This window comes from Nesoenas mayeri (assembly GCF_963082525.1).
Source record: "Nesoenas mayeri genome assembly, chromosome: 2".
NCBI lineage: Eukaryota > Metazoa > Chordata > Aves > Columbiformes > Columbidae > Nesoenas > Nesoenas mayeri.
The window spans coordinates 42361772-42371667 of NC_137543.1; positions in this window are offsets into that span (position 1 = coordinate 42361772).

The following is a 9896-nucleotide window of genomic DNA, read 5'->3' on the forward strand; positions in this document are numbered from 1 at the left end:
CTGACAGATGTAAATATTTTATATTGTCCTAGGTAGCCCTCTCGTTATGGTTTATCAGACTATATTTGTGATATATTGCCATTGAATTCTTTAAGCTAGGTTCTTGCAAGAGAGGGGTTACTTTTCAATAGAAAAATTTAAACTTTTCAAAGTGAAATACATCTTCAGCTTTCGTCAGGGGGAAGAACCAGCCTTCTAATTCATTTGTAATTCTGATATATTCTTTCAAGTCCAACTGCAAAACTTTAGTAAGTGAATTAGTGTTGCAGCTAATCACAGAAGAAAGCCTGAGCTCATAGCTCACACTAGAATATGTCCTGTTCAAGAAGGACCTGCAGCTCCTTCCAGGGCTAGATTGTGTGTGCACACTCAGTGTTCGGAACAGGGCATAATATAGAGGTTTCTTGACAGCTTTCAGAAACCTACAGAGCTGCAAAAGTGATGTGGTTTGTTCTTTTGTTTGTTTGTTTCTTTGTTTGTTTGTTTGTTTTAATCTTAGGACCGCCAAACACAAGATTTGTTTAGCAGTGAAACTACTCTGCTGCCTATCTAAACAGGAAAACCTTGCTAGTGAAGATATAGTTCTACCAGCCAGCATGTGTTTCTGGCTCTGAAAGATTACCTACAGCTGCATACCTCCTGGTATCTGTCCTTTTTTTCCTTCAGTATCATGAAACATTATTAAGTTACTACTTTTGCTTTTAGTGGCTTTGTTCTTCACATATTTGTTTCTTAAATACTGATTAATACATTTCCTCAGCATCTTTCTTTTTGCAGATACTCCTAGCCAGCAGTCAGTAGATGCCACAGCACAGACCTGAACTACTGATAAGTAAAAATGAAGCCACATTCATTATCTTGTTTCCATAAAAAGCCAATCTACTGGTGCAATCAGGGTTTTTTTGAGCAAGGAGGAGTGGATCTTTAATTCTTCCTTTCAGGTTTGCAGCAGTGCAGCCACACATTTTTTGCCACTTGTCAAGCTAATTCATCAGCAAAATCCAAGAAAAAAAATTTGATCTGTGTAACTAATAGTTGTACATAAGATGCTAATTAATGGTTGTACAAATTATTTCAAAGTAGTTCTTAGGATTTTCATTTCAACCTGTAGCTTCAGGAACATTCTGAAATACAGTCAACTATTTTTTATATAAATATGTGATTACAGAACTAAGACTGGATATATCACCTGTCTTTGGGAGGGTTCCATATTAGTGGGGACTCACTGGTCCATCAACTTTCCCTAACTAGAGAGTGAACCTTACCGCAGAACTGGCTAGACACAAGCGTAATAGAATTTCACTTTACAGGAGCACCAAATTCACCGGAAATTGAAACAAGAAGATAAGATAAAGTTATTCAGTTACTCAATTACAGACAGGCATGAGTATGGAATCTGGAGAATCCCTTTGACAGAAGCATACAGGGTTTATGTTTATATCTCAAGAGAGTTCTTACTGCTTAGCATACAAAATGCTAACATATTAAATAGTTGGGTTTTTTTTCCCTCCATATTAAATAGGTATTTTTTCCACTAAACAGTTAAGCTACAGAACATTTTATAGTATGCTTATTCATTTTATGTATGTGTTTATAAACCACAGCCTTTTATGTCATTGACTCAGCCTGAAATTTCAAACTTTATGTCTCAAAATTTCCTTAAACATAAGCAACCACTGCTGCTCATAGTTACCTGCAAGTCGTTAGTAAACATGCATTATCATTTTCTTATTCAAAGAAAAAAAATACTTAAAGCTACTTTTTCTTTTGCTAGAGATTTTCAATAAAATAGAGATTTAAGAAATCTGTATTTGAAAGCTAGTTGATTGGAATATTCTTTCAGACACTGTCCCAAACAGAAGCAGAAGACTACTTGCACAGCCCTTGCAGAAATACTTTCCCAATTTACTACGTGTACCTGCACGCATTGAGTTTATTGGATTAAAACTGTAGTGATGAGAAGTATATGACACATTTCTTACAGTATTATGGCAAAAAAACGATGGTCTTGCAGCAGTGAGTGATTAGACAGCTGCAATGGCACTGCTTATGAAAACTTAAAATAATACGTAATACTGAAGTATATAGTTTCATAAGATGTATACTTAATTAAGATTGAGAAACTATTCTTGTAAAGGTTAGGGACACAGACTGGTGATTATTGGCTGCTTTTACAAAGCACGGATTATTATTCATTTTCACTCACATAAGAAGAGTTTATACATTCACATATACTTAATGTGATTTTGTCCACAGAACAGCTATATGTTAAGGTCATTGTATATATAGATGTAGGTCAAAATCTATCCTGCAATAATGAAATAAGAGGTGAGTAGAAAGCCATATTCATATGAATGTGATTAAATTACTTTTTCAGCTCTGTAAATTTCAGTGATGTATCTTAGCAAATAACTTAATTAAACATATTTTTACACATAGAATTTAAATAATTATGTGAATGAATTAAATACCATGCATGGCACCAGATATAATTCTGACACTGTGAAGATCACAAAGCATTCAAGGTTCTGTTTTAAATTTCTAGCCAGAATCAATAAATCTATCCTAGTTACTTTACAAGCATGATACGTTCACTAGGGAAAGCTTTATTTCAAGAACGAATTATCACCCACTGCGCTGTTAAAAAAAAAGTTAAAGATGGCTAACCAGCTTGAATCTTAGAAGAAGGATTGGATACAAGGTTGTTAGGATTGAGACTGTTTTCCAGAAAGTAAATAATTCAAAATCAGTTGTATAAATACCACAGAAACAAATTATAAAAACCACAAAGTTTTCAATCCCAGGTTTTAACTACTTTTTTCAGTACATCTAAGAGGAGGAGCTCTGACCAGACCCCAGTTCTATGGAATAACTGCATGTCTAAGCAGAAGTGTGGCCCAGGAAGGAAGAAACTGAGAGCTGCCATTTCAGAAGATTCTTAAGGGTTTTACAGCTGAGCACACCGAGGCCACAGAAGCAGCTGCAGCTTCAGTTCTTTGTCACAAGCTAAACTGGATGTTATTTTGAACAGCCATTGTATCAAGAACTAAAGCAAGACCTTAAGGGGATATAGCACTCGTTGAGAGTTCCTATGTGACTGCAACGCTAGATGATCTACTGAAGGTTGTGTTTATCAGGCCTCTGCCTACTGCTCTTACCTTGTAATTGAGGATGTTCTGAAAAAAGATAATTTATACTTTTCCCAAACCCAGCTATTTTATGCCAGCTCACTACAAAGGACATTTATATGCTATTTTTCACCCAGCAAATGCTTTGAAAAGGTATGTTAATGTTACTAACACTGTTCTGGACCTTTGGGAACTCAGGACAAACAGATACTCTAACTAACTGGTCCAAAGTTGCATCAGAGCAGAAAAGGGCAATGGATCACGTGTCTCTTTCTTTTGCCTATCCAGTTTTAGGTGCAGTTTCATGCTGAACAGAATGATACCGGTCTCAGACTCCCTTTCTCCCATGTTTCTGCTAAAATTCTGGGGGAATCAGTGCATCATTAGGACTACAGCAGATTCACCTTTGGTAGGATGACTGGTCAGGATCAGCAATAACACACCAATTACAGTAAACTGGGAAAAGGGTAAATCAATGGTACAAAAGAAAATTAGTAGCGAGAAACCCAAGACAAATTTAAACCCTCACTGCTACGCATTCTGTGAGCTGTTCTGGGACTGCAACTTAGTTCTCCTCTCTTCTAAGCTTAATTACTTTTTCCATCTTGATCCTAGAAAACTGTAAAGTGATAAATCATACAGATATAACAAAAATGGCTATGTTTAATTGGCACTTATTGTATAGTATATACTATACAATACTATATTGTATACTATATAGTATTGTATACTATACTATACTATAAGACTATATAACCAATACTAGTGTACATGATTTTTTTCCTTATTTTCACTACAAAGAGTGCAATGGCAATATGTAGTTTGTTTTTAAATAAGTACCAACACCTCTGGCTACAAGAAAAGCAAAATAGAAAATAATGAATAGTCAGATGACATTTTATAGTTACTAGACTAATAAATAAGTTTATAACTCAGACATAATTATTCCTTTTGTAAATTGTATTTGATGCCAAAATACACAAAATAAAAAATTCTTAGGAAAAACAAATTAAGAAATATTGAAAAAATAATTTATACATCTAAACACTCACATTCAGCTAGTACCAAAAAATCTTAGCCATTTGACAAGAAAACATTTTTACCTTTTTATAAAAATAAAGGCATTGATACTGATGACTAAGTACAGGTAAAATTTCAATTTGGATAATTTCTTTAACATTTATGTTTACACAGATATCTTTTTTCTTGTAATAAAACTTGGAGAATAATTTGCACAGTAATTTTTTCATAAGTATTTTCTTTGTAAAACAAAAATCAGAGATTGTTTATCAATGGTTCACTATGAAATGGAAGGACAAATAGACTGGACTTTTATATGGATCAACTAGTAGTAAAAATAAATCTTTTACCAAGCTGACTGATAGAAGAGGGCATATATTTATTAAACTTGCAAACTTCCAGCAAGCAAGGAGAGGCATCAATAAGTTTCAAGAACAGGACTGCAATTAAATTTGTCTTGAAAATTATGCAAATGGCCTAAATATAGTACGATAAAATCCAACATGGTCAAATGTTGGCAAGGTATTTTAGTCAGGAAGGAATAATCTGTGTTAAAGATGAAGAACTTGAAACCAAGAAGTAGTCCTGAAGAAAAAGATTTGGGAAGTAATGGCAGATGATAAGACAAGAGGAAATGGCCTCAAGTTACCAGGGGAGGTTTAGATTAGATATTAGGAAAAATTTATTCACAGAAAGGGTTTTGAAGCATTGGAACAGGCTGCCCAGGGAAGTGGTTGAGTCACCATCCCTGAGGTGTTTACAAAACGTATAGATGAGCTTCTTAGTGACATGGTTTAGTGCTAGAGCTAGATTATGGTTGGACATAATGATCTTGAGGGTCTCTTCAACCAAAATGATTCTATGATTTTATGACTCTGTGATTCTATGACAGTTTAAACACCAGTCAACAATGTCATACTGCTGAGAGAAAGATTAAAAAAACCCATCCCACTGGGCTGTGTAGATATGGTAGATATGTATGTATTCTGCAGTCTATGAAGCAACCTTTTATTTCTCCTCAGGGAAGAGGAGACAAAATATGTTCACGTTCCTGGATGGTCGTGCAGTACAGATTAATATCCACAAAAGATAGGACAGAAAATAATGACATACGTGAACTGCATTAAGGCAAATTTATCTTTAATGGTAAGAAAAATAGTCTAAAGAAGGTGAAGACAACAAAGTGTTGGAATATGTTGCCTATGGAGAATACAAAAGCCTCCAGTTTTCATAAGAGAACAAATAGGTTTTAAAACCAGGCTGACAAACACCTGTAAAGAGTGGCACATCTACAGTTGATTTTGCATCAGGTCACAGAATCACAAAAGGTTTGAGGCTGGACAAGACCTCTGGAAAGCACCTGGACCAACCCCTCTAATCAAGCAGCAACAACTAGAGCCAGTTGCTCAGGACCATGCATCTCTATGCTTTGAGATTCCACAGCCTCTCCAGGCAACCTGTGAGGGGGCAGTTCCTTCTGTGTTTAGTTTTTCTAAGCTTTAATTAAAAATTATTCTAATATGTAGCTTTGACTTTAAAACTAACTTGCTAATTTTTCTTCATGCCATACTTATACAATTTCATTTTCACAGTACAAGTTTGTTCATTTAGGAATTGCTATTCAGAACCTGCAGAGAAGAAAAATCATGTCCTGTATTACACTCAACCATCAACAATATTTAATAATCCCGTGCTGTAGATGCCTAAAATCAAATGGTGAATACACTAGGCTGACCTTAATTTTTCTTGCACAGAACTAAAAAAAATTGTTTCTAAAATAAAATCCAATAAATACATCTTACACCCGGGAAGTATGGAAACAACTAATCTCTCAGCTTTTTTCCCCACAAGAAAAACTTATAACTATGCAATTCTGATGTCATACTGAACACTCACATTATGATATTTCTTCACACATTAATTGTCAAGCTCATGTATAAAGTACCTCAGTCTCATTGGTCAACCTTGCAATGAAGAGAAGGCAGGTGTTCTAGTCATTTCAGATATCAAATGCCTCACAAGTTATTTAATATTTCCAGTGAAGAGGGCAAAACAAATCTCCTGCATATACATATTACTAATTACTCACACAAAACTGTGAAAAACAAATACTGAAAATTATAAGGGATACAAAAAGTAACTATATGTTGAAATGCTTATTTTTCGAGCAAGTTTCAAGGATTTTTTTTTCTAACAGAAATGTTGGAGATAAAAAAATTAAAATAAATGCTCAAGTCTGAAAACCATCACAAAAAGACAATGACAGAGATATCTTTCAAGGCAGCATACAGATTCTTCCTTACCTTTTAATAATCCAGAATCATATACATTTAATATTGACCTTGCAATTTATATCTAAGTACATGACAGATGTCAGGTGATTAATATCTGTGAAAGCATCTCTACCCTACCATGGTTCTGTTTTAAGATATTCTGCTATGTCCTAGAATACCTTTCCTAAATAAACTCCAGAAGGTAAATACTTAAGACAATAGCAAATGATGGGTGAATGAATGTAAGAACATCAAAGGTTCTCTGAGGGAGCTGCACTACAAGAGAAGCTTTGAACCCAGGTTAAAATGTCACAGGGTGCTACCTGAGCACTGCATTTATCAATTTAATTCATTCAGAATCAACAAATAAACTTTGTGGCAAAGATAAAGAAAATTTAAACCTGTATCTCTTTCTTAAAGCTATCTTTGAAGTTACTTTATACCTTAATGTATAACTACCATTTTAAACACACATTCTGAAACATTTAAAAAAAATTCCCAGCAAAGTAATGAAAAAATGCAATCATATTGAGTCATAGACACACCTTCCCCCCAAAAATATCCCAATTGTCATCAAATGGCAGAATAATAGTAAAACTGTTTTTCATTTTATTAACAATTTTGGGAAATATATACCAGTTTTCTACTCAAGTACTGCATCTGTTCTTCCAAGATGAACAGCAACAGACATTAAATATAGAACTTTACCTAACAAAGTAAATTACATTGCAGAAACTCAGTTCATGAGAAAATCTATCGGCCAGTCTTTTAATAAAACTGTGCTTGTGAATCTAAGTATTAGTAGCTAAAACCTGGTTTGCATTCATATCTATACTTTTCTTAAAAGTAGATTTCTTTAATTGGTATGTACAGTAATGGCAGATTTCTTTAATGGCATGTACAGTAATCTATAACTGAGATGTATTTCTAAAAGCCTCCCCACAAAGTCATTCCCTTTACTGAGGTTTCTCACTACTATTTTTCGGTTTGTTAAATCTTTCTGCAATCCTATCCTATGAAAAATGCTAAGTCTCAAACCCTCCCTGTTCACACAGTGGAAGGATGGGCAGACAGCCCCAGTTATTGTTTTTATTTTTTTCCCTCCACTTTGACATTGTCTGAACTCCAGCAGCCAAGAATACTGGCTTCTGATGTACAATGAAGAGGGTGAGGAAAGGAAAGGTCGGCTTTCTCATGCTTCCCATAATTAGAAAAGGAAAAGAAAAAAAGTGGACTATGAAGATGTAACTGTAAATTAGCAAAAGTTATACATTTTTCAGAAGATGGATGCATAAGCATAAATACAAAGGAAGAACATATTGGTATTCAGGATGTTGTTGACTATTTAGAAATGGTACCAATGTGATTTGCTGTATTGAAATTTCTAGAGAATTTTTTGTTCTCCTAAAAAAATAAACAACAATTTGTGGTTTTTTTTTCTCTCCTAGGAAACACCAAGAATGATCTTAAGAACTAGTGAATAGAGTAGTTTTTTTAAAAAAGTTCTGGTATCGGTCACAGTTTTAATAACTCATTGTTAGCTTAGGCATGCACATCCACAGCATCAACCACTGCTTTTTCCACTTGTTAAAGAGACATGCCAAATCTCACATATAAATGTGACTTCATCAGAATCCTATGACTTTATGTTTGTAATTGTATTTCATCCCATTGCCCTCATGTGTTTGGAATCAAGTCAGCAATGAGTTTACCTGGGAAGAATATGTAAAATGCACAACAGTTATTTTCAAAACATAGACATGGAATTGACATTGAAACAGTACATTTCTGGAATTTTGTGTATTTTCTATCAGTATCGGAATAAGGAAACACATACTGCGTCTTTAGAAGGAGTGAGGGGGGATCAGTATCCCACATTATGAAATGTAGGAGATAAATAGACAGTAACAGTTCTTAAAACTGATTTCTCTCAAGCTGTAGGACTTGGAGTAACATGGTGGCCTGGAGGAGGTACAGATAGAGAGTTTTATTCTGTAATCTGTCAAACTCAGACACTCTTTCCCTGGAGAAGCTGTATTTATGACCAAGGACAATGTAGAATATTTGGTGACAGACTTAGTGTGAAAATGAAACAGGGTTTATTTTCTCATGGGTGTTAATAGAGGAGAAGTTCCTTGAAAATTCCTTTTAAGTAGTGGAATTTGTACAGTTGTGCAAACAGCATATATTTTCCGAAGGAAGATGAAACTTGACAAGACTCTTTGCAGAAATCTTTCAGCCCAGCTTCAATAAATACTATACTCTAACTCATATATTGTTATGAAAAACAACCTCTAAATTGGACCCCCATGTTCGAAAGCTGCCCTGAAGTTTGACAAGCTTTATTGTTTGGTATGATTTTCTGATAAAAAACTCGTTCCAAGACTCTTTCGGAGAGAGATCCCTGAATTTTAATCCAAAAACTTTATGAACAATATATGTACACTCTTGTTTGAGAAATACTTGGCAGCAATGTTGTACAGCAATTCCAACCAGAGTATCTGTGTAAAAGATAAGCAGATTTATCCAAACATGCCTTTATCCGGGATTGCAATGCATACAAAGAATCCCGAAAAACTTCCAACTTCAGAAACTGGCTGTTTATTTTGGAGCACCTATATCAATAACAGCAGAACATGCTATGAAGGTACTAACTGCTCACCTGCCTTACAAAATTGAAAAGGAATGTTTTGCTTGTAAATCTGAGAAGGAATAAAAGGAAATTAAAATGAACTGTCATATATAGATCCTCATGATAAGTTAGGAAAAATAATCTAACAGCTAGCTCTCAGAACCTTTAATTTTTAAGATCACAACAATTCTAGGATGTTTTCATATTTGAAAAATTAAACTGCCTCTGCGCTTTTGGAAGAAAAATTATGTCAATACCATTCCATGTCTTCTCATACATCCTAACTCTATCATCTCAACTTCTTAATTTGACTTCAATGTGAGGCTAACATCTTTGTGCACTAAATAAAGCAAGTTACTTTTGAAAATTAAGACACATCTACCAAGCAGGAAAAGAAACCAAACAACTGCCCCAGCACAGAGCTGAAAATTGCACTCTAGAGGGCAGAAATGGGACCCAAATGCCAAAATCAGAATAAACATCTTCTTTCCAGGTAAGGGACAGCCTTTCACTAGGTACATCTCTTTGGGTGTCTGTTTCATTATCTATTAATTGCTCTTTGGCTGACGCTTTCCTATGGCATCCTGATCATGTCTATGTGGACTATTCAGCATTTTTCCACAATTCTATTCTTCTTGTATATTAGAAATAGGGTGATGCATTTCTGGTTTTGTTTAAATACATGCCCATTCTAGCCAATGGGCATATATTTAAACATACGTCCATTCTAGTCACTAACATGAATATTCTGATTTTGCTTTTGTTTTATTCACTTTTATTCCAACACCACAGTTTTTCCTCTATGGTGTGAAATATGTTTGTTTACTAACCACATCTTTCCTA